Source organism: Phalangium opilio, unplaced genomic scaffold (genome assembly GCF_054372755.1).
Source record: "Phalangium opilio isolate 3A_F unplaced genomic scaffold, DU_Popi_V2 ptg000019l_1, whole genome shotgun sequence".
In the NCBI taxonomy this organism is placed as follows: domain Eukaryota; kingdom Metazoa; phylum Arthropoda; class Arachnida; order Opiliones; family Phalangiidae; genus Phalangium; species Phalangium opilio.
This window is the reverse complement of record NW_028324152.1, coordinates 3200342-3219607: the sequence shown is the minus strand read 5'-3', so window position 1 is coordinate 3219607 and position 19266 is coordinate 3200342. Positions and strand designations below refer to the sequence as shown.

Below are 19266 nucleotides of genomic sequence, written 5' to 3'. Positions count from 1 at the left end.
TTCCACTTTTAATTTCCACCAGATATGAAAAAAGCAAACATATCTTCTTTTTGTTATTGTTTTATAAAGATCAAGGTGAATTAAATTCAAATTATTAACTGGCACTCTCGGCAACGGCCATATCACGCTGAATACACCGGTTCTCGTCCGATCACCGAAGTTAAGCCGCTTCAAGCGCAGTCAGTACTTGGGAGGGAGACCACTTAGGAACACTGCGTGCCGTTGGCTTTTTCACTTTTTTTTCCTCTTTTAAAATCCAATAGATATGAAAAAAGCAAACATATTTTCCTTTTGTTATTGTTTTAAAAAGATGAAGGTTAATTTGTCTCACTTAATTTAAATTCGAATTATTAACTAGCACTCTCGGCAAGGGCCATATCATGCTGAAAACACCGGTTCTCGTCCGATCACCGAAGTTAAGCAGCGTCGAGCGCAGTCAGTACTTGGGAACACTGCGTGTTGTTAGCTTTTTCCTTTTTGTTTCTTCTTTTAAATTCCACTAGATATGAAAAAAGCAAACATATCTTCCTTTTTGTTATGGTTTTATAAAGATGAAGGTGAATTAAATTCAAATTATTAACTAGCACTCTCGGCAACGGCCATATCACGCTGAATACACCGGTTCTCGTCCGATCACCGAAGTTAAGCAGCGTTGAGTGCAGTCAGTATTTGGGAGGGAGACCACTTAGGAACACTGCGTGTCGTTGGCTTTTTCACTTTTTTTTCCTCTTATAAAATCCAATAGATATGAAAAAAGCAAACATATTTTCATTTTGTTATTGTTTTAAAAAGATGAAGGTTAATTTGTCTCACTTAATTTAAATTCGAATTATTAACTAGCACTCTCGGCAACGGCCATATCATGCTGAAAACACCGGTTCTCGTCCGATCACCGAAGTTAAGCAGCGTCGAGCGCAGTCAGTACTCGGGAACACTGCGTGCCGTTGGCTTTTTCCTTTTTGTTTCCTCTTTTAAATTCCACCAGATATGAAAAAATCAAACATATCTTCTTTTTGTTATTGTTTTATAAAGATGAAGGTTAATTAAATTAAAATTATTAACTAGCACTCTCGGCAACGGCCATATCACGCTGAATACACCGGTTCTCGTCCGATCACCGAAGTTAAGCAGCGTCGAGCGCTGTCAGTACTTGGGAACACTGCGTGCCGTTGGCTTTTTCCTTTTTGTTTCCTCTTTTAATTCCACCAGATATGAAAAAAGCAAACATATCTTCTTTTTGTTATTGTTTTATAAAGAGGAAGGTTAATTAAATTCAAATTATTAACTAGCACTCTCGGCAACGGCCATATCACGCTGAATACACCGGTTCTCGTCCGATCACCGAAGTTAAGCAGCGTCGAGCACAGTCAGTACTTGGGAACACTGCGTGCCGTTGGCTTTTTCCTTTTTGTTTCCTCTTTTAAATTCCACCAGATATGAAAAAAGCAAACATATCTTCTTTTTGTTATTGCTTTATAAAGATGAAGGTGAATTAAATTCAAATTATTAACTAGAACTCTCGGCAACGGCCATATCACGCTTAATACACCGGTTCTCGTCAAATCACCGAAGTTAAGCAGCGTCGAGCGCAGCCAGTACTTGGGAGGGAGACCACTTAGGAACACTGCGTGCCGTTGGCTTTTTCACTTTTTTTTCCTCTTTTAAAATCCAATAGATATGATAAAAGCAAACATATTTTCATTTTTTTATTGTTTTAAAAAGATGAAGGTTAATTTGTCTCACTTAATTTAAATTCGAATTATTAACTAGCACTCTCGGAAACGGCCATATCATGCTGAAAACACCGTTTCTCGTCCGATCACCGAAGTTAAGCAGCGTCGAGCGCAGTCAGTACTTGGGAACACTGCGTGCCGTTAGCTTTTTCCTTTATGTTTCCTCTTTTAAATTCCACCAGATATGAAAAAAGCAAACATATCTTCATTTTGTTATTGTTTTATAAAGATGAAGGTTAATTAAATTCAAATTATTAACTAGCACTCTCGGCAACGGCCATATCACGCTGAATACACTGGTTCTCGTCCGATCACCGAAGTTAAGCAGCGTCGAGCGCAGTCAGTACTTGGGAACACTGCGTGCCGTTGGCTTTTTCCTTTTTGTTTCCTCTTTTAATTTCCACCAGATATGAAAAAAGCAAACATATCTTCTTTTTGTTATTGTTTTATAAAGATGAAGGTTAATTAAATTCAAATTATTAACTAGCACTCTCGGCAACGGCCATATCATGCTGAAAACACCGGTTCTCGTCCGATCACCGAAGTTAAGCAGCGTCGAGCGCAGTCAGTACTTGGGAACACTGCGTGCCGTTGGCTTTTTCGTTTTTGTTTCCTCTTTTAAATTCCACCAGATATGAAAAAAGCAAACATATCTTCTTTTTGTTATTGTTTTATAAAGATGAAGGTGAATTAAATTCAAATTATTAACTAGCACTCTCGGCAACGGCCATATCACGCTGAATACACCGGTTCTCGTCCGATCACCGAAGTTAAGCAGCGTTGAGTGCAGTCAGTACTTGGGAGGGGGAACACTGCGTGTCGTTGGCTTTTTCACTTTTTTTTTCCTCTTTTAAAATCAATAGATATGAAAAAAGCAAACATATTTTAATTTTTTTATTGTTTTAAAAAGATGAAGGTTAATTTGTCTCACTTAATTTAAACTCGAATTATTAACTAGCACTCTCGGCAACGGCCATATCATGCTGAAAACACCGGTTCTCGTCCGATCACCGAAGTTAAGCAGCGTCGAGCGCAGTCAGTACTTGGGAACACTGCGTGCCGTTAGCTTTTTCCTTTATGTTTCCTCTTTTAAATTCCACCAGATATGAAAAAAGCAAACATATCTTCATTTTGTTATTGTTTTATAAAGATGAAGGTTAATTAAATTCAAATTATTAACTAGCACTCTCGGCAACGGCCATATCACGCTGAATACACCGGTTCTCATCCGATCACCGAAGTTAAGCAGCGTCGAGCGCAGTCAGTACTTGGGAACACTGCGTGCCGTTGGCTTTTTCCTTTTTGTTTCCTCTTTTAATTTCCACCAGATATGAAAAAAGCAAACATATCTTCTTTTTGTTATTGTTTTATAAAGATGAAGGTGAATTAAATTCAAATTATTAACTAGCACTCTCAACAACGGCCATATCACGCTGAATACACCGGTTCTCGTCCGATCACCGAAGTTAAGCAGCGTCGAGCGCAGTCAGTACTTGCCGTTGGCTTTTTCCTTTTTGTTTCCTCTTTTAAATTCCACCAGATATGAAAAAAGCAAACATATCTTCTTTTTGTTATTGTTTTATAAAGATGAAGGTGAATTAAATTCAAATTATTAACTAGAACTCTCGGCAACGGCCATATCACGCTTAATACACCGGTTCTCGTCAAATCACCGAAGTTAAGCAGCGTCGAGCGCAGTCAGTACTTGGGAGGGAGACCACTTAGGAACACTGCGTGCCGTTGGCTTTTTCACTTTTTTTCCTCTTTTAAAATCCAATAGATATGAAAAAAGCAAACATATTTTCATATTTTTATTGTTTTAAAAAGATGAAGGTTAATTTGTCTCACTTAATTTAAATTCGAATTATTAACTAGCACTCTCGGCAACGGCCATATCATGCTGAAAACACCGGTTCTCGTCCGATCACTGAAGTTAAGCAGCGTCGAGCGCAGTCAGTACTTGGGGAACACTGCGTGCCGTTGGCTTTTTCGTTTTTGTTTCCTCTTTTAAATTCCACCAGATATGAAAAAAGCAAACATATCTTCTTTTTGTTATTGTTTTATAAAGATGAAGGTGAATTAAATTCAAATTATTAACTAGCACTCTCGGCAACGGCCATATCACGCTGAATACACCGGTTCTCGTCCGATCACCGAAGTTAAGCAGCGTTGAGTGCAGTCAGTACTTTTGAGGGGGAACACTGCGTGTCGTTGGCTTTTTCACTTTTTTTTCCTCTTTTAAAATCAATAGATATGAAAAAAGCAAACATATTTTAATTTTTTTATTGTTTTAAAAAGATGAAGGTTAATTTGTCTCACTTAATTTAAACTCGAATTATTAACTAGCACTCTCGGCAACGGCCATATCATGCTGAAAACACCGGTTCTCGTCCGATCACCGAAGTTAAGCAGCGTCGAGCGCAGTCAGTACTTGGGAACACTGCGTGCCGTTAGCTTTTTCCTTTATGTTTCCTCTTTTAAATTCCACCAGATATGAAAAAAGCAAACATATCTTCATTTTGTTATTGTTTTATAAAGATGAAGGTTAATTAAATTCAAATTATTAACTAGCACTCTCGGCAACGGCCATATCACGCTGAATACACCGGTTCTCATCCGATCACCGAAGTTAAGCAGCGTCGAGCGCAGTCAGTACTTGGGAACACTGCGTGCCGTTGGCTTTTTCCTTTTTGTTTCCTCTTTTAAATTCCACCAGATATGAAAAAAGCAAACATATCTTCTTTTTGTTATTGTTTTATAAAGATGAAGGTGAATTAAATTCAAATTATTAACTAGAACTCTCGGCAACGGCCATATCACGCTTAATACACCGGTTCTCGTCAAATCACCGAAGTTAAGCAGCGTAGAGCGCAGTCAGTACTTGGGAGGGAGACCACTTAGGAACACTGCGTGCCGTTGGCTTTTTCACTTTTTTTCCTCTTTTAAAATCCAATAGATATGAAAAAAGCAAACATATTTTCATATTTTTATTGTTTTAAAAAGATGAAGGTTAATTTGTCTCACTTAATTTAAATTCGAATTATTAACTAGCACTCTCGGCAACGGCCATATCATGCTGAAAACACCGGTTCTCGTCCGATCACTGAAGTTAAGCAGCGTCGAGCGCAGTCAGTACTTGGGGAACACTGCGTGCCGTTGGCTTTTTCGTTTTTGTTTCCTCTTTTAAATTCCACCAGATATGAAAAAAGCAAACATATCTTCTTTTTGTTATTGTTTTATAAAGATGAAGGTGAATTAAATTCAAATTATTAACTAGCACTCTCGGCAACGGCCATATCACGCTGAATACACCGGTTCTCGTCCGATCACCGAAGTTAAGCAGCGTTGAGTGCAGTCAGTACTTGGGAGGGGGAACACTGCGTGTCGTTGGCTTTTTCACTTTTTTTTCCTCTTTTAAAATCAATAGATATGAAAAAAGCAAACATATTTTAATTTTTTTATTGTTTTAAAAAGATGAAGGTTAATTTGTCTCACTTAATTTAAACTCGAATTATTAACTAGCACTCTCGGCAACGGCCATATCATGCTGAAAACACCGGTTCTCGTCCGATCACCGAAGTTAAGCAGCGTCGAGCGCAGTCAGTACTTGGGAACACTGCGTGCCGTTAGCTTTTTCCTTTATGTTTCCTCTTTTAAATTCCACCAGATATGAAAAAAGCAAACATATCTTCATTTTGTTATTGTTTTATAAAGATGAAGGTTAATTAAATTCAAATTATTAACTAGCACTCTCGGCAACGGCCATATCACGCTGAATACACCGGTTCTCATCCGATCACCGAAGTTAAGCAGCGTCGAGCGCAGTCAGTACTTGGGAACACTGCGTGCCGTTGGCTTTTTCCTTTTTGTTTCCTCTTTTTTTATTTCCACCAGATATGAAAAAAGCAAACATATCTTCTTTTTGTTATTGTTTTATAAAGATGAAGGTGAATTAAATTCAAATTATTAACTAGCACTCTCGGCAACGGCCATGTCACGCTGAATACACCGGTTCTCGTCCGATCACCGAAGTTAAGCAGCGTCGAGCGCAGTCAGTACTTGCCGTTGGCTTTTTCCTTTTTGTTTCCTCTTTTAAATTCCACCAGATATGAAAAAAGCAAACATATCTTCTTTTTGTTATTGTTTTATAAAGATGAAGGTGAATTAAATTCAAATTATTAACTAGAACTCTCGGCAACGGCCATATCACGCTTAATACACCGGTTCTCGTCAAATCACCGAAGTTAAGCAGCGTCGAGCGCAGTCAGTACTTGGGAGGGAGACCACTTAGGAACACTGCGTGCCGTTGGCTTTTTCACTTTTTTTCCTCTTTTAAAATCCAATAGATATGAAAAAAGCAAACATATTTTCATATTTTTATTGTTTTAAAAAGATGAAGGTTAATTTGTCTCACTTAATTTAAATTCGAATTATTAACTAGCACTCTCGGCAACGGCCATATCATGCTGAAAACACCGGTTCTCGTCCGATCACCGAAGTTAAGCAGCGTCGAGCGCAGTCAGTACTTGGGAACACTGCGTGCCGTTAGCTTTTTCCTTTATGTTTCCTCTTTTAAATTCCACCAGATATGAAAAAAGCAAACATATCTTCATTTTGTTATTGTTTTATAAAGATGAAGGTTAATTAAATTCAAATTATTAACTAGCACTCTCGGCAACGGCCATATCACGCTGAATACACCGGTTCTCGTCCGATCACCGAAGTTAAGCAGCGTCGAGCGCAGTCAGTACTTGGGAACACTGCGTGCCGTTGGCTTTTTCCTTTTTGTTTCCTCTTTTAATTTCCACCAGATATGAAAAAAGCAAACATATCTTCTTTTTGTTATTGTTTTATAAAGATGAAGGTGAATTAAATTCAAATTATTAACTAGCACTCTCGGCAACGGCCATATCACGCTGAATACACCGGTTCTCGTCCGATCACCGAAGTTAAGCAGTGTCGAGCGCAGTCAGTACTTGGGAACACTGCGTGCCGTTGGCTTTTTCCTTTTTGTTTCCTCTTTTAAATTCCACCAGATATGAAAAAAAGCAAACATATCTTCTTTTTGTTATTGTTTTATAAAGATGAAGGTGAATTAAATTCAAATTATTAAATAGAACTCTCGGCAACGGCCATATCACGCTTAATACACCGGTTCTCGTCAAATCACCGAAGTTAAGCAGCGTCGAGCGCAGTCAGTACTTGGGAGGGAGACCACTTAGGAACACTGCGTGCAGTTGGCTTTTTCACTTTTTTTTCCTCTTTTAAAATCCAATAGATATGAAAAAAGCAAACATATTTTCATTTTTTTATTGTTTTAAAAAGATGAAGGTTAATTTGTCTCACTTAATTTAAATTCGAATTATTAACTAGCACTCTCGGCAACGGCCATATCATGCTGAAAACACCGGTTCTCGTCCGATCACCGAAGTTAAGCAGCGTCGAGCGCAGTCAGTACTTGGGAACAATGCGTGCCGTTATCTTTTTCCTTTATGTTTCCTCTTTTAAATTCCACCAGATATGAAAAAAGCAAACTTATCTTCATTTTGTTATTGTTTTATAAAGATGAAGGTTAATTAAATTCAAATTATTAACTAGCACTCTCGGCAACGGCCATATCACGCTGAATACACTGGTTCTCGTCCGATCACCGAAGTTAAGCAGCGTCGAGCGCAGTCAGTACTTGGGAACACTGCGTGCCGTTGGCTTTTTCCTTTTTGTTTCCTCTTTTAATTTCCACCAGATATGAAAAAAGCAAACATATCTTCTTTTTGTTATTGTTTTATAAAGAGGAAGGTTAATTAAATTCAAATTATTAACTAGCACTCTCGGCAACGGCCATGTCACGCTGAATACACCGGTTCTCGTCCGATCACCGAAGTTAAGCAGCGTCGAGCGCAGTCAGTACTTGGGAACACTGCGTCTCGTTGGCTTTTTCCTTTTTGTTTCCTCTTTTAATTTCCACCAGATATGAAAAAATTAAACATATCTTCCTTTTGTTATTGTTTAATAAAGATGAAGGTTAATTAAATTCAAATTATTAACTAGCACTCTCGGCAACGGCCATATCACGCTGAATACACCGGTTCTCGTCCGATCACCGAAGTTAAGCAGCGTCGAGCGCAGTCAGTACTTGCCGTTGGCTTTTTCCTTTTTGTTTCCTCTTTTAAATTCCACCAGATATGAAAAAAGCAAACATATCTTCTTTTTGTTATTGTTTTATAAAGATGAAGGTGAATTAAATTCAAATTATTAACTAGAACTCTCGGCAACGGCCATATCACGCTTAATACACCGGTTCTCGTCAAATCACCGAAGTTAAGCAGCGTCGAGCGCAGTCAGTACTTGGGAGGGAGACCACTTAGGAACACTGCGTGCCGTTGGCTTTTTCACTTTTTTTCCTCTTTTAAAATCCAATAGATATGAAAAAAGCAAACATATTTTCATATTTTTATTGTTTTAAAAAGATGAAGGTTAATTTGTCTCACTTAATTTAAATTCGAATTATTAACTAGCACTCTCGGCAACGGCCATATCATGCTGAAAACACCGGTTCTCGTCCGATCACCGAAGTTAAGCAGCGTCGAGCGCAGTCAGTACTTGGGAACACTGCGTGCCGTTAGCTTTTTCCTTTATGTTTCCTCTTTTAAATTCCACCAGATATGAAAAAAGCAAACATATCTTCATTTTGTTATTGTTTTATAAAGATGAAGGTTAATTAAATTCAAATTATTAACTAGCACTCTCGGCAACGGCCATATCACGCTGAATACACCGGTTCTCGTCCGATCACCGAAGTTAAGCAGCGTCGAGCGCAGTCAGTACTTGGGAACACTGCGTGCCGTTGGCTTTTTCCTTTTTGTTTCCTCTTTTAATTTCCACCAGATATGAAAAAAGCAAACATATCTTCTTTTTGTTATTGTTTTATAAAGATGAAGGTGAATTAAATTCAAATTATTAACTAGCACTCTCGGCAACGGCCATATCACGCTGAATACACCGGTTCTCGTCCGATCACCGAAGTTAAGCAGCGTCGAGCGCAGTCAGTACTTGGGAACACTGCGTGCCGTTGGCTTTTTCCTTTTTGTTTCCTCTTTTAAATTCCACCAGATATGAAAAAAAGCAAACATATCTTCTTTTTGTTATTGTTTTATAAAGATGAAGGTGAATTAAATTCAAATTATTAAATAGAACTCTCGGCAACGGCCATATCATGCTTAATACACCGGTTCTCGTCAAATCACCGAAGTTAAGCAGCGTCGAGCGCAGTCAGTACTTGGGAGGGAGACCACTTAGGAACACTGCGTGCAGTTGGCTTTTTCACTTTTTTTTCCTCTTTTAAAATCCAATAGATATGAAAAAAGCAAACATATTTTCATTTTTTTATTGTTTTAAAAAGATGAAGGTTAATTTGTCTCACTTAATTTAAATTCGAATTATTAACTAGCACTCTCGGCAACGGCCATATCATGCTGAAAACACCGGTTCTCGTCCGATCACCGAAGTTAAGCAGCGTCGAGCGCAGTCAGTACTTGGGAACACTGCGTGCCGTTGGCTTTTTCCTTTTTGTTTCCTCTTTTAATTTCCACCAGATATGAAAAAAGCAAACATATCTTCTTTTTGTTATTGTTTTATAAAGATGAAGGTGAATTAAATTCAAATTATAAACTAGCACTCTCGGCAACGGCCATATCACGCTGAATACACCGGTTCTCGTCCGATCACCGAAGTTAAGCAGCATCGAGCGCAGTCAGTACTTGGGAACAATGCGTGCCGTTATCTTTTTCCTTTATGTTTCCTCTTTTAAATTCCACCAGATATGAAAAAAGCAAACTTATCTTCATTTTGTTATTGTTTTATAAAGATGAAGGTTAATTAAATTCAAATTATTAACTAGCACTCTCGGCAACGGCCATATCACGCTGAATACACTGGTTCTCGTCCGATCACCGAAGTTAAGCAGCGTCGAGCGCAGTCAGTACTTGGGAACACTGCGTGCCGTTGGCTTTTTCCTTTTTGTTTCCTCTTTTAATTTCCACCAGATATGAAAAAAGCAAACATATCTTCTTTTTGTTATTGTTTTATAAAGAGGAAGGTTAATTAAATTCAAATTATTAACTAGCACTCTCGGCAACGGCCATGTCACGCTGAATACACCGGTTCTCGTCCGATCACCGAAGTTAAGCAGCGTCGAGCGCAGTCAGTACTTGGGAACACTGCGTCTCGTTGGCTTTTTCCTTTTTGTTTCCTCTTTTAATTTCCACCAGATATGAAAAAATTAAACATATCTTCCTTTTGTTATTGTTTAATAAAGATGAAGGTTAATTAAATTCAAATTATTAACTAGCACTCTCGGCAACGGCCATATCACGCTGAATACACCGGTTCTCGTCCGATCACCGAGGTTAAGCAGCGTCGAGCGCAGTCAGTTCTTGGGAACACTGCGTGCCGTTGGCTTTTTCCTTTTTGTTTCCTCTTTTAATTTCCACCAGATATGAAAAAAGCAAACATATCTTCTTTTTGTTATTGTTTTATAAAGATGAAGGTGAATTAAATTCAAATTATTAACTAGCACTCTCGGCAACGGCCATATCACGCTGAATACACTGGTTCTCGTCCGATCACCGAAGTTAAGCAGCGTCGAGCGCAGTCAGTACTTGGGAACACTGCGTGCCGTTGGCTTTTTCCTTTTTGTTTCCTCTTTTAATTTCCACCAGATATGAAAAAAGCAAACATATCTTCTTTTTGTTATTGTTTTATAAAGAGGAAGGTTAATTAAATTCAAATTATTAACTAGCACTCTCGGCAACGGCCATGTCACGCTGAATACACCGGTTCTCGTCCGATCACCGAAGTTAAGCAGCGTCGAGCGCAGTCAGTACTTGGGAACACTGCGTCTCGTTGGCTTTTTCCTTTTTGTTTCCTCTTTTAATTTCCACCAGATATGAAAAAATTAAACATATCTTCCTTTTGTTATTGTTTAATAAAGATGAAGGTTAATTAAATTCAAATTATTAACTAGCACTCTCGGCAACGGCCATATCACGCTGAATACACCGGTTCTCGTCCGATCACCGAAGTTAAGCAGCGTCGAGCGCAGTCAGTTCTTGGGAACACTGCGTGCCGTTGGCTTTTTCCTTTTTGTTTCCTCTTTTAATTTCCACCAGATATGAAAAAAGCAAACATATCTTCTTTTTGTTATTGTTTTATAAAGATGAAGGTGAATTAAATTCAAATTATTAACTAGCACTCTCGGCAACGGCCATATCACGCTGAATACACCGGTTCTCGTCCGATCACCGAAGTTAAGCAGCGTCGAGCGCAGTCAGTACTTGGGAACACTGCGTGCCGTTGGCTTTTTCCTTTTTGTTTCCTCTTTTAAATTCCACCAGATATGAAAAAAGCAAACATATCTTCTTTTTGTTATTGTTTTATAAAGATGAAGGTGAATTAAATTCAAATTATTAACTAGAACTCTCGGCAACAGCCATATCACGCTTAATACACCGGTTCTCGTCAAATCACCGAAGTTAAGCAATGTCGAGCGCAGTCAGTACTTGGGAGGGAGACCACTTAGGAACACTGCGTGCCGTTGGCTTTTTCACTTTTTTTTCCTCTTTTAAAATCCAATAGATATGAAAAAACGAAACATATTTTCATTTTTTTATTGTTTTAAAAAGATGAAGGTTAATTTGTCTCACTTAATTTAAATTAGAATTATTAACTAGCACTCTCGGCAACGGCCATATCATGCTGAAAACACCGGTTCTCGTCCGATCACCGAAGTTAAGCAGCGTCGAGCGCAGTCAGTACTTGGGAACAATGCGTGCCGTTATCTTTTTCCTTTATGTTTCCTCTTTTAAATTCCACCAGATATGAAAAAAGCAAACTTATCTTCATTTTGTTATTGTTTTATAAAGATGAAGGTTAATTAAATTCAAATTATTAATTAGCACTCTCGGCAACGGCCATATCACGCTGAATACACTGGTTCTCGTCCGATCACCGAAGTTAAGCAGCGTCGAGCGCAGTCAGTACTTGGGAACACTGCGTGCCGTTGGCTTTTTCCTTTTTGTTTCCTCTTTTAAATTCCACCAGATATGAAAAAAAGCAAACATATCTTCTTTTTGTTATTGTTTTATAAAGATGAAGGTGAATTAAATTCAAATTATTAAATAGAACTCTCGGCAACGGCCATATCACGCTTAATACACCGGTTCTCGTCAAATCACCGAAGTTAAGCAGCGTCGAGCGCAGTCAGTACTTGGGAGGGAGACCACTTAGGAACACTGCGTGCAGTTGGCTTTTTCACTTTTTTTTCCTCTTTTAAAATCCAATAGATATGAAAAAAGCAAACATATTTTCATTTTTTTATTGTTTTAAAAAGATGAAGGTTAATTTGTCTCACTTAATTTAAATTCGAATTATTAACTAGCACTCTCGGCAACGGCCATATCATGCTGAAAACACCGGTTCTCGTCCGATCACCGAAGTTAAGCAGCGTCGAGCGCAGTCAGTACTTGGGAACACTGCGTGCCGTTGGCTTTTTCCTTTTTGTTTCCTCTTTTAATTTCCACCAGATATGAAAAAAGCAAACATATCTTCTTTTTGTTATTGTTTTATAAAGATGAAGGTGAATTAAATTCAAATTATAAACTAGCACTCTCGGCAACGGCCATATCACGCTGAATACACCGGTTCTCGTCCGATCACCGAAGTTAAGCAGCGTCGAGCGCAGTCAGTACTTGGGAACAATGCGTGCCGTTATCTTTTTCCTTTATGTTTCCTCTTTTAAATTCCACCAGATATGAAAAAAGCAAACTTATCTTCATTTTGTTATTGTTTTATAAAGATGAAGGTTAATTAAATTCAAATTATTAACTAGCACTCTCGGCAACGGCCATATCACGCTGAATACACTGGTTCTCGTCCGATCACCGAAGTTAAGCAGCGTCGAGCGCAGTCAGTTCTTGGGAACACTGCGTGCCGTTGGCTTTTTCCTTTTTGTTTCCTCTTTTAATTTCCACCAGATATGAAAAAAGCAAACATATCTTCTTTTTGTTATTGTTTTATAAAGATGAAGGTGAATTAAATTCAAATTATTAACTAGCACTCTCGGCAACGGCCATATCACGCTGAATACACCGGTTCTCGTCCGATCACCGAAGTTAAGCAGCGTCGAGCGCAGTCAGTACTTGGGAACACTGCGTGCCGTTGGCTTTTTCCTTTTTGTTTCCTCTTTTAAATTCCACCAGATATGAAAAAAGCAAACATATCTTCTTTTTGTTAATGTTTTATAAAGATGAAGGTGAATTAAATTCAAATTATTAACTAGAACTCTCGGCAACAGCCATATCACGCTTAATACACCGGTTCTCGTCAAATCACCGAAGTTAAGCAATGTCGAGCGCAGTCAGTACTTGGGAGGGAGACCACTTAGGAACACTGCGTGCCGTTGGCTTTTTCACTTTTTTTTCCTCTTTTAAAATCCAATAGATATGAAAAAACGAAACATATTTTCATTTTTTTATTGTTTTAAAAAGATGAAGGTTAATTTGTCTCACTTAATTTAAATTCGAATTATTAACTAGCACTCTCGGCAACGGCCATATCATGCTGAAAACACCGGTTCTCGTCCGATCACCGAAGTTAAGCAGCGTCGAGCGCAGTCAGTACTTGGGAACAATGCGTGCCGTTATCTTTTTCCTTTATGTTTCCTCTTTTAAATTCCACCAGATATGAAAAAAGCAAACTTATCTTCATTTTGTTATTGTTTTATAAAGATGAAGGTTAATTAAATTCAAATTATTAATTAGCACTCTCGGCAACGGCCATATCACGCTGAATACACTGGTTCTCGTCCGATCACCGAAGTTAAGCAGCGTCGAGCGCAGTCAGTACTTGGGAACACTGCGTTCCGTTGGCTTTTTCCTTTTTGTTTCCTCTTTTAAATTCCACCAGATATGAAAAAAAGCAAACATATCTTCTTTTTGTTATTGTTTTATAAAGATGAAGGTGAATTAAATTCAAATTATTAAATAGAACTCTCGGCAACGGCCATATCACGCTTAATACACCGGTTCTCGTCAAATCACCGAAGTTAAGCAGCGTCGAGCGCAGTCAGTACTTGGGAGGGAGACCACTTAGGAACACTGCGTGCAGTTGGCTTTTTCACTTTTTTTTCCTCTTTTAAAATCCAATAGATATGAAAAAAGCAAACATATTTTCATTTTTTTATTGTTTTAAAAAGATGAAGGTTAATTTGTCTCACTTAATTTAAATTCGAATTATTAACTAGCACTCTCGGCAACGGCCATATCATGCTGAAAACACCGGTTCTCGTCCGATCACCGAAGTTAAGCAGCGTCGAGCGCAGTCAGTACTTGGGAACACTGCGTGCCGTTGGCTTTTTCCTTTTTGTTTCCTCTTTTAATTTCCACCAGATATGAAAAAAGCAAACATATCTTCTTTTTGTTATTGTTTTATAAAGATGAAGGTGAATTAAATTCAAATTATAAACTAGCACTCTCGGCAACGGCCATATCACGCTGAATACACCGGTTCTCGTCCGATCACCGAAGTTAAGCAGCGTCGAGCGCAGTCAGTACTTGGGAACAATGCGTGCCGTTATCTTTTTCCTTTATGTTTCCTCTTTTAAATTCCACCAGATATGAAAAAAGCAAACTTATCTTCATTTTGTTATTGTTTTATAAAGATGAAGGTTAATTAAATTCAAATTATTAACTAGCACTCTCGGCAACGGCCATATCACGCTGAATACACTGGTTCTCGTCCGATCACCGAAGTTAAGCAGCGTCGAGCGCAGTCAGTACTTGGGAACACTGCGTGCCGTTGGCTTTTTCCTTTTTGTTTCCTCTTTTAATTTCCACCAGATATGAAAAAAGCAAACGTATCTTCTTTTTGTTATTGTTTTATAAAGATGAAGGTGAATTAAATTCAAATTATTAACTAGCACTCTCGGCAACGGCCATATCACGCTGAATACACCGGTTCTCGTCCGATCACCGAAGTTAAGCAGCGTCGAGCGCAGTCAGTACTTGGGAACACTGCGTGCCGTTGGCTTTTTCCTTTTTGTTTCCTCTTTTAAATTCCACCAGATATGAAAAAAGCAAACATATCTTCTTTTTGTTATTGTTTTATAAAGATGAAGGTGAATTAAATTCAAATTATTAACTAGAACTCTCGGCAACAGCCATATCACGCTTAATACACCGGTTCTCGTCAAATCACCGAAGTTAAGCAATGTCGAGCGCAGTCAGTACTTGGGAGGGAGACCACTTAGGAACACTGCGTGCCGTTGGCTTTTTCACTTTTTTTTCCTCTTTTAAAATCCAATAGATATGAAAAAACGAAACATATTTTCATTTTTTTATTGTTTTAAAAAGATGAAGGTTAATTTGTCTCACTTAATTTAAATTCGAATTATTAACTAGCACTCTCGGCAACGGCCATATCATGCTGAAAACACCGGTTCTCGTCCGATCACCGAAGTTAAGCAGCGTCGAGCGCAGTCAGTACTTGGGAACAATGCGTGCCGTTATCTTTTTCCTTTATGTTTCCTCTTTTAAATTCCACCAGATATGAAAAAAGCAAACTTATCTTCATTTTGTTATTGTTTTATAAAGATGAAGGTTAATTAAATTCAAATTATTAATTAGCACTCTCGGCAACGGCCATATCACGCTGAATACACTGGTTTTCGTCCGATCACCGAAGTTAAGCAGCGTCGAGCGCAGTCAGTACTTGGGAACACTGCGTGCCGTTGGCTTTTTCCTTTTTGTTTCGTCTTTTAAATTCCACCAGATATGAAAAAAAGCTAACATATCTTCTTTTTGTTATTGTTTTATAAAGATGAAGGTGAATTAAATTCAAATTATTAAATAGAACTCTCGGCAACGGCCATATCACGCTGAATACACCGGTTCTCGTCCGATCACCGAAGTTAAGCAGCGTCGAGCGCAGTCAGTACTTGGGAACACTGCGTGCCGTTGGCTTTTTCCTTTTTGTTTCCTCTTTTAATTTCCACCAGATATGAAAAAAGCAAACATATCTTCTTTTTGTTATTGTTTTATAAAGATGAAGGTGAATTAAATTCAAATTATAAACTAGCACTCTCGGCAACGGCCATATCACGCTGAATACACCGGTTCTCGTCCGATCACCGAAGTTAAGCAGCGTCGAGCGCAGTCAGTACTTGGGAACAATGCGTGCCGTTATCTTTTTCCTTTATGTTTCCTCTTTTAAATTCCACCAGATATGAAAAAAGCAAACTTATCTTCATTTTGTTATTGTTTTATAAAGATGAAGGTTAATTAAATTCAAATTATTAACTAGCACTCTCGGCAACGGCCATATCACGCTGAATACACTGGTTCTCGTCCGATCACCGAAGTTAAGCAGCGTCGAGCGCAGTCAGTACTTGGGAACACTGCGTGCCGTTGGCTTTTTCCTTTTTGTTTCCTCTTTTAATTTCCACCAGATATGAAAAAAGCAAACATATCTTCTTTTTGTTATTGTTTTATAAAGATGAAGGTGAATTAAATTCAAATTATAAACTAGCACTCTCGGCAACGGCCATATCACGCTGAATACACCGGTTCTCGTCCGATCACCGAAGTTAAGCAGCGTCGAGCGCAGTCAGTACTTGGGAACAATGCGTGCCGTTATCTTTTTCCTTTATGTTTCCTCTTTTAAATTCCACCAGATATGAAAAAAGCAAACTTATCTTCATTTTGTTATTGTTTTATAAAGATGAAGGTTAATTAAATTCAAATTATTAACTAGCACTCTCGGCAACGGCCATATCACGCTGAATACACTGGTTCTCGTCCGATCACCGAAGTTAAGCAGCGTCGAGCGCAGTCAGTACTTGGGAACACTGCGTGCCGTTGGCTTTTTCCTTTTTGTTTCCTCTTTTAATTTCCACCAGATATGAAAAAAGCAAACATATCTTCTTTTTGTTATTGTTTTATAAAGATGAAGGTGAATTAAATTCAAATTATTAACTAGCACTCTCGGCAACGGCCATATCACGCTGAATACACCGGTTCTCGTCCGATCACCGAAGTTAAGCAGCGTCGAGCGCAGTCAGTACTTGGGAACACTGCGTGCCGTTGGCTTTTTCCTTTTTGTTTCCTCTTTTAAATTCCACCAGATATGAAAAAAGCAAACATATCTTCTTTTTGTTATTGTTTTATAAAGATGAAGGTGAATTAAATTCAAATTATTAACTAGAACTCTCGGCAACAGCCATATCACGCTTAATACACCGGTTCTCGTCAAATCACCGAAGTTAAGCAATGTCGAGCGCAGTCAGTACTTGGGAGGGAGACCACTTAGGAACACTGCGTGCCGTTGGCTTTTTCACTTTTTTTTCCTCTTTTAAAATCCAATAGATATGAAAAAACGAAACATATTTTCATTTTTTTATTGTTTTAAAAAGATGAAGGTTAATTTGTCTCACTTAATTTAAATTCGAATTATTAACTAGCACTCTCGGCAACGGCCATATCATGCTGAAAACACCGGTTCTCGTCCGATCACCGAAGTTAAGCAGCGTCGAGCGCAGTCAGTACTTGGGAACAATGCGTGCCGTTATCTTTTTCCTTTATGTTTCCTCTTTTAAATTCCACCAGATATGAAAAAAGCAAACTTATCTTCATTTTGTTATTGTTTTATAAAGATGAAGGTTAATTAAATTCAAATTATTAATTAGCACTCTCGGCAACGGCCATATCACGCTGAATACACTGGTTTTCGTCCGATCACCGAAGTTAAGCAGCGTCGAGCGCAGTCAGTACTTGGGAACACTGCGTGCCGTTGGCTTTTTCCTTTATGTTTCGTCTTTTAAATTCCACCAGATATGAAAAAAAGCTAACATATCTTCTTTTTGTTATTGTTTTATAAAGATGAAGGTGAATTAAATTCAAATTATTAAATAGAACTCTCGGCAACGGCCATATCACGCTGAATACACCGGTTCTCGTCCGATCACCGAAGTTAAGCAGCGTCGAGCGCAGTCAGTACTTGGGAACACTGCGTGCCGTTGGCTTTTTCCTTTTTGTTTCCTCTTTTAATTTCCACCAGATATGAAAAAAGCAAACATATCTTCTTTTTGTTATTGTTTTATAAAGATGAAGGTGAATTAAATTCAAATTATTAACTAGCACTCTCGGCAACGGCCATATCACGCTGAATACACCGGTTCTCGTCCGATCACCGAAGTTAAGCAGCGTCGAGCGCAGTCAGTACTTGGGAACACTGCGTGCCGTTGGCTTTTTCCTTTTTGTTTCCTCTTTTAAATTCCACCAGATATGAAAAAAGCAAACATATCTTCTTTTTGTTATTGTTTTATAAAGATGAAGGTGAATTAAATTCAAATTATTAACTAGAACTCTCGGCAACAGCCATATCACGCTTAATACACCGGTTCTCGTCAAATCACCGAAGTTAAGCAATGTCGAGCGCAGTCAGTACTTGGGAGGGAGACCACTTAGGAACACTGCGTGCCGTTGGCTTTTTCACTTTTTTTTCCTCTTTTAAAATCCAATAGATATGAAAAAACGAAACATATTTTCATTTTTTTATTGTTTTAAAAAGATGAAGGTTAATTTGTCTCACTTAATTTAAATTCGAATTATTAACTAGCACTCTCGGCAACGGCCATATCATGCTGAAAACACCGGTTCTCGTCCGATCACCGAAGTTAAGCAGCGTCGAGCGCAGTCAGTACTTGGGAACAATGCGTGCCGTTATCTTTTTCCTTTATGTTTCCTCTTTTAAATTCCACCAGATATGAAAAAAGCAAACTTATCTTCATTTTGTTATTGTTTTATAAAGATGAAGGTTAATTAAATTCAAATTATTAATTAGCACTCTCGGCAACGGCCATATCACGCTGAATACACTGGTTCTCGTCCGATCACCGAAGTTAAGCAGCGTCGAGCGCAGTCAGTACTTGGGAACACTGCGTGCCGTTGGCTTTTTCCTTTTTGTTTCCTCTTTTAAATTCCACCAGATATGAAAAAAAGCAAACATATCTTCTTTTTGTTATTGTTTTATAAAGATGAAGGTGAATTAAATTCAAATTATTAAATAGAACTCTCGGCAACGGCCATATCACGCTTAATACACCGGTTCTCGTCAAATCACCGAAGTTAAGCAGCGTCGAGCGCAGTCAGTACTTGGGAGGGAGACCACTTAGGAACACTGCGTGCAGTTGGCTTTTTCACTTTTTTTTCCTCTTTTAAAATCCAATAGATATGAAAAAAGCAAACATATTTTCATTTTTTTATTGTTTTAAAAAGATGAAGGTTAATTTGTCTCACTTAATTTAAATTCGAATTATTAACTAGCACTCTCGGCAACGGCCATATCATGCTGAAAACACCGGTTCTCGTCCGATCACCGAAGTTAAGCAGCGTCGAGCGCAGTCAGTACTTGGGAACAATGCGTGCCGTTATCTTTTTCCTTTATGTTTCCTCTTTCAAATTCCACCAGATATGAAAAAAGC

The 19266-nt window shown here is 38.3% G+C and overlaps 78 pseudogenes; all 78 read left to right on the top strand.

Moving 5' to 3' along the window:
- Positions 1–109: 109 nt before the first annotated feature.
- On the top strand, positions 110–228 carry LOC149699052 (5S ribosomal RNA; annotated as a pseudogene).
- Positions 229–591: 363 nt separating this feature from the next.
- On the top strand, positions 592–710 carry LOC149699051 (5S ribosomal RNA; annotated as a pseudogene).
- A 137-nt stretch (positions 711–847) lies between these two features.
- Positions 848–950, top strand: LOC149699050 (5S ribosomal RNA; annotated as a pseudogene).
- Positions 951–1072: 122 nt separating this feature from the next.
- LOC149699049 (5S ribosomal RNA) lies at positions 1073–1175 on the top strand (annotated as a pseudogene).
- A 121-nt stretch (positions 1176–1296) lies between these two features.
- LOC149699048 (5S ribosomal RNA) lies at positions 1297–1399 on the top strand (annotated as a pseudogene).
- A 122-nt stretch (positions 1400–1521) lies between these two features.
- On the top strand, positions 1522–1640 carry LOC149699047 (5S ribosomal RNA; annotated as a pseudogene).
- Positions 1641–2002: 362 nt separating this feature from the next.
- LOC149699046 (5S ribosomal RNA) lies at positions 2003–2105 on the top strand (annotated as a pseudogene).
- A 122-nt stretch (positions 2106–2227) lies between these two features.
- Positions 2228–2330, top strand: LOC149699045 (5S ribosomal RNA; annotated as a pseudogene).
- A 122-nt stretch (positions 2331–2452) lies between these two features.
- Positions 2453–2561, top strand: LOC149699044 (5S ribosomal RNA; annotated as a pseudogene).
- Positions 2562–2698: 137 nt separating this feature from the next.
- On the top strand, positions 2699–2801 carry LOC149699043 (5S ribosomal RNA; annotated as a pseudogene).
- Positions 2802–2923: 122 nt separating this feature from the next.
- On the top strand, positions 2924–3026 carry LOC149699042 (5S ribosomal RNA; annotated as a pseudogene).
- A 334-nt stretch (positions 3027–3360) lies between these two features.
- Positions 3361–3479, top strand: LOC149699041 (5S ribosomal RNA; annotated as a pseudogene).
- Positions 3480–3615: 136 nt separating this feature from the next.
- Positions 3616–3719, top strand: LOC149699040 (5S ribosomal RNA; annotated as a pseudogene).
- A 122-nt stretch (positions 3720–3841) lies between these two features.
- LOC149699039 (5S ribosomal RNA) lies at positions 3842–3950 on the top strand (annotated as a pseudogene).
- Positions 3951–4086: 136 nt separating this feature from the next.
- On the top strand, positions 4087–4189 carry LOC149699038 (5S ribosomal RNA; annotated as a pseudogene).
- A 122-nt stretch (positions 4190–4311) lies between these two features.
- LOC149699037 (5S ribosomal RNA) lies at positions 4312–4414 on the top strand (annotated as a pseudogene).
- Positions 4415–4536: 122 nt separating this feature from the next.
- LOC149699036 (5S ribosomal RNA) lies at positions 4537–4655 on the top strand (annotated as a pseudogene).
- A 136-nt stretch (positions 4656–4791) lies between these two features.
- Positions 4792–4895, top strand: LOC149699035 (5S ribosomal RNA; annotated as a pseudogene).
- Positions 4896–5017: 122 nt separating this feature from the next.
- On the top strand, positions 5018–5126 carry LOC149699034 (5S ribosomal RNA; annotated as a pseudogene).
- Positions 5127–5262: 136 nt separating this feature from the next.
- LOC149699033 (5S ribosomal RNA) lies at positions 5263–5365 on the top strand (annotated as a pseudogene).
- A 122-nt stretch (positions 5366–5487) lies between these two features.
- LOC149699032 (5S ribosomal RNA) lies at positions 5488–5590 on the top strand (annotated as a pseudogene).
- Positions 5591–5926: 336 nt separating this feature from the next.
- LOC149699031 (5S ribosomal RNA) lies at positions 5927–6045 on the top strand (annotated as a pseudogene).
- Positions 6046–6181: 136 nt separating this feature from the next.
- On the top strand, positions 6182–6284 carry LOC149699030 (5S ribosomal RNA; annotated as a pseudogene).
- Positions 6285–6406: 122 nt separating this feature from the next.
- LOC149699029 (5S ribosomal RNA) lies at positions 6407–6509 on the top strand (annotated as a pseudogene).
- Positions 6510–6631: 122 nt separating this feature from the next.
- On the top strand, positions 6632–6734 carry LOC149699028 (5S ribosomal RNA; annotated as a pseudogene).
- Positions 6735–6857: 123 nt separating this feature from the next.
- On the top strand, positions 6858–6976 carry LOC149699027 (5S ribosomal RNA; annotated as a pseudogene).
- A 137-nt stretch (positions 6977–7113) lies between these two features.
- Positions 7114–7216, top strand: LOC149699026 (5S ribosomal RNA; annotated as a pseudogene).
- Positions 7217–7338: 122 nt separating this feature from the next.
- On the top strand, positions 7339–7441 carry LOC149699025 (5S ribosomal RNA; annotated as a pseudogene).
- A 122-nt stretch (positions 7442–7563) lies between these two features.
- LOC149699024 (5S ribosomal RNA) lies at positions 7564–7666 on the top strand (annotated as a pseudogene).
- Positions 7667–8000: 334 nt separating this feature from the next.
- Positions 8001–8119, top strand: LOC149699023 (5S ribosomal RNA; annotated as a pseudogene).
- Positions 8120–8255: 136 nt separating this feature from the next.
- Positions 8256–8358, top strand: LOC149699022 (5S ribosomal RNA; annotated as a pseudogene).
- Positions 8359–8480: 122 nt separating this feature from the next.
- Positions 8481–8583, top strand: LOC149699021 (5S ribosomal RNA; annotated as a pseudogene).
- A 122-nt stretch (positions 8584–8705) lies between these two features.
- On the top strand, positions 8706–8808 carry LOC149699020 (5S ribosomal RNA; annotated as a pseudogene).
- Positions 8809–8931: 123 nt separating this feature from the next.
- Positions 8932–9050, top strand: LOC149699019 (5S ribosomal RNA; annotated as a pseudogene).
- A 137-nt stretch (positions 9051–9187) lies between these two features.
- LOC149699018 (5S ribosomal RNA) lies at positions 9188–9290 on the top strand (annotated as a pseudogene).
- Positions 9291–9412: 122 nt separating this feature from the next.
- LOC149699017 (5S ribosomal RNA) lies at positions 9413–9515 on the top strand (annotated as a pseudogene).
- Positions 9516–9637: 122 nt separating this feature from the next.
- LOC149699016 (5S ribosomal RNA) lies at positions 9638–9740 on the top strand (annotated as a pseudogene).
- Positions 9741–9862: 122 nt separating this feature from the next.
- LOC149699015 (5S ribosomal RNA) lies at positions 9863–9965 on the top strand (annotated as a pseudogene).
- Positions 9966–10087: 122 nt separating this feature from the next.
- On the top strand, positions 10088–10190 carry LOC149699014 (5S ribosomal RNA; annotated as a pseudogene).
- A 122-nt stretch (positions 10191–10312) lies between these two features.
- On the top strand, positions 10313–10415 carry LOC149699013 (5S ribosomal RNA; annotated as a pseudogene).
- Positions 10416–10537: 122 nt separating this feature from the next.
- LOC149699012 (5S ribosomal RNA) lies at positions 10538–10640 on the top strand (annotated as a pseudogene).
- Positions 10641–10762: 122 nt separating this feature from the next.
- On the top strand, positions 10763–10865 carry LOC149699011 (5S ribosomal RNA; annotated as a pseudogene).
- A 122-nt stretch (positions 10866–10987) lies between these two features.
- LOC149699010 (5S ribosomal RNA) lies at positions 10988–11090 on the top strand (annotated as a pseudogene).
- A 122-nt stretch (positions 11091–11212) lies between these two features.
- Positions 11213–11331, top strand: LOC149699009 (5S ribosomal RNA; annotated as a pseudogene).
- A 137-nt stretch (positions 11332–11468) lies between these two features.
- LOC149699008 (5S ribosomal RNA) lies at positions 11469–11571 on the top strand (annotated as a pseudogene).
- Positions 11572–11693: 122 nt separating this feature from the next.
- Positions 11694–11796, top strand: LOC149699007 (5S ribosomal RNA; annotated as a pseudogene).
- A 123-nt stretch (positions 11797–11919) lies between these two features.
- On the top strand, positions 11920–12038 carry LOC149699006 (5S ribosomal RNA; annotated as a pseudogene).
- A 137-nt stretch (positions 12039–12175) lies between these two features.
- Positions 12176–12278, top strand: LOC149699005 (5S ribosomal RNA; annotated as a pseudogene).
- Positions 12279–12400: 122 nt separating this feature from the next.
- LOC149699004 (5S ribosomal RNA) lies at positions 12401–12503 on the top strand (annotated as a pseudogene).
- Positions 12504–12625: 122 nt separating this feature from the next.
- Positions 12626–12728, top strand: LOC149699003 (5S ribosomal RNA; annotated as a pseudogene).
- Positions 12729–12850: 122 nt separating this feature from the next.
- Positions 12851–12953, top strand: LOC149699002 (5S ribosomal RNA; annotated as a pseudogene).
- Positions 12954–13075: 122 nt separating this feature from the next.
- LOC149699001 (5S ribosomal RNA) lies at positions 13076–13194 on the top strand (annotated as a pseudogene).
- Positions 13195–13331: 137 nt separating this feature from the next.
- LOC149699000 (5S ribosomal RNA) lies at positions 13332–13434 on the top strand (annotated as a pseudogene).
- Positions 13435–13556: 122 nt separating this feature from the next.
- LOC149698999 (5S ribosomal RNA) lies at positions 13557–13659 on the top strand (annotated as a pseudogene).
- Positions 13660–13782: 123 nt separating this feature from the next.
- Positions 13783–13901, top strand: LOC149698998 (5S ribosomal RNA; annotated as a pseudogene).
- A 137-nt stretch (positions 13902–14038) lies between these two features.
- Positions 14039–14141, top strand: LOC149698997 (5S ribosomal RNA; annotated as a pseudogene).
- Positions 14142–14263: 122 nt separating this feature from the next.
- LOC149698996 (5S ribosomal RNA) lies at positions 14264–14366 on the top strand (annotated as a pseudogene).
- Positions 14367–14488: 122 nt separating this feature from the next.
- LOC149698995 (5S ribosomal RNA) lies at positions 14489–14591 on the top strand (annotated as a pseudogene).
- Positions 14592–14713: 122 nt separating this feature from the next.
- LOC149698994 (5S ribosomal RNA) lies at positions 14714–14816 on the top strand (annotated as a pseudogene).
- Positions 14817–14938: 122 nt separating this feature from the next.
- Positions 14939–15057, top strand: LOC149698993 (5S ribosomal RNA; annotated as a pseudogene).
- A 137-nt stretch (positions 15058–15194) lies between these two features.
- LOC149698992 (5S ribosomal RNA) lies at positions 15195–15297 on the top strand (annotated as a pseudogene).
- Positions 15298–15419: 122 nt separating this feature from the next.
- LOC149698991 (5S ribosomal RNA) lies at positions 15420–15522 on the top strand (annotated as a pseudogene).
- Positions 15523–15645: 123 nt separating this feature from the next.
- LOC149698990 (5S ribosomal RNA) lies at positions 15646–15748 on the top strand (annotated as a pseudogene).
- Positions 15749–15870: 122 nt separating this feature from the next.
- LOC149698989 (5S ribosomal RNA) lies at positions 15871–15973 on the top strand (annotated as a pseudogene).
- A 122-nt stretch (positions 15974–16095) lies between these two features.
- LOC149698988 (5S ribosomal RNA) lies at positions 16096–16198 on the top strand (annotated as a pseudogene).
- Positions 16199–16320: 122 nt separating this feature from the next.
- Positions 16321–16423, top strand: LOC149698987 (5S ribosomal RNA; annotated as a pseudogene).
- Positions 16424–16545: 122 nt separating this feature from the next.
- On the top strand, positions 16546–16648 carry LOC149698986 (5S ribosomal RNA; annotated as a pseudogene).
- A 122-nt stretch (positions 16649–16770) lies between these two features.
- Positions 16771–16873, top strand: LOC149698985 (5S ribosomal RNA; annotated as a pseudogene).
- Positions 16874–16995: 122 nt separating this feature from the next.
- Positions 16996–17114, top strand: LOC149698984 (5S ribosomal RNA; annotated as a pseudogene).
- A 137-nt stretch (positions 17115–17251) lies between these two features.
- Positions 17252–17354, top strand: LOC149698983 (5S ribosomal RNA; annotated as a pseudogene).
- A 122-nt stretch (positions 17355–17476) lies between these two features.
- On the top strand, positions 17477–17579 carry LOC149698982 (5S ribosomal RNA; annotated as a pseudogene).
- Positions 17580–17702: 123 nt separating this feature from the next.
- LOC149698981 (5S ribosomal RNA) lies at positions 17703–17805 on the top strand (annotated as a pseudogene).
- A 122-nt stretch (positions 17806–17927) lies between these two features.
- Positions 17928–18030, top strand: LOC149698980 (5S ribosomal RNA; annotated as a pseudogene).
- Positions 18031–18152: 122 nt separating this feature from the next.
- On the top strand, positions 18153–18271 carry LOC149698979 (5S ribosomal RNA; annotated as a pseudogene).
- A 137-nt stretch (positions 18272–18408) lies between these two features.
- On the top strand, positions 18409–18511 carry LOC149698978 (5S ribosomal RNA; annotated as a pseudogene).
- A 122-nt stretch (positions 18512–18633) lies between these two features.
- LOC149698977 (5S ribosomal RNA) lies at positions 18634–18736 on the top strand (annotated as a pseudogene).
- A 123-nt stretch (positions 18737–18859) lies between these two features.
- Positions 18860–18978, top strand: LOC149698976 (5S ribosomal RNA; annotated as a pseudogene).
- A 137-nt stretch (positions 18979–19115) lies between these two features.
- On the top strand, positions 19116–19218 carry LOC149698975 (5S ribosomal RNA; annotated as a pseudogene).
- The last annotated feature ends 48 nt before the right edge of the window (positions 19219–19266 follow it).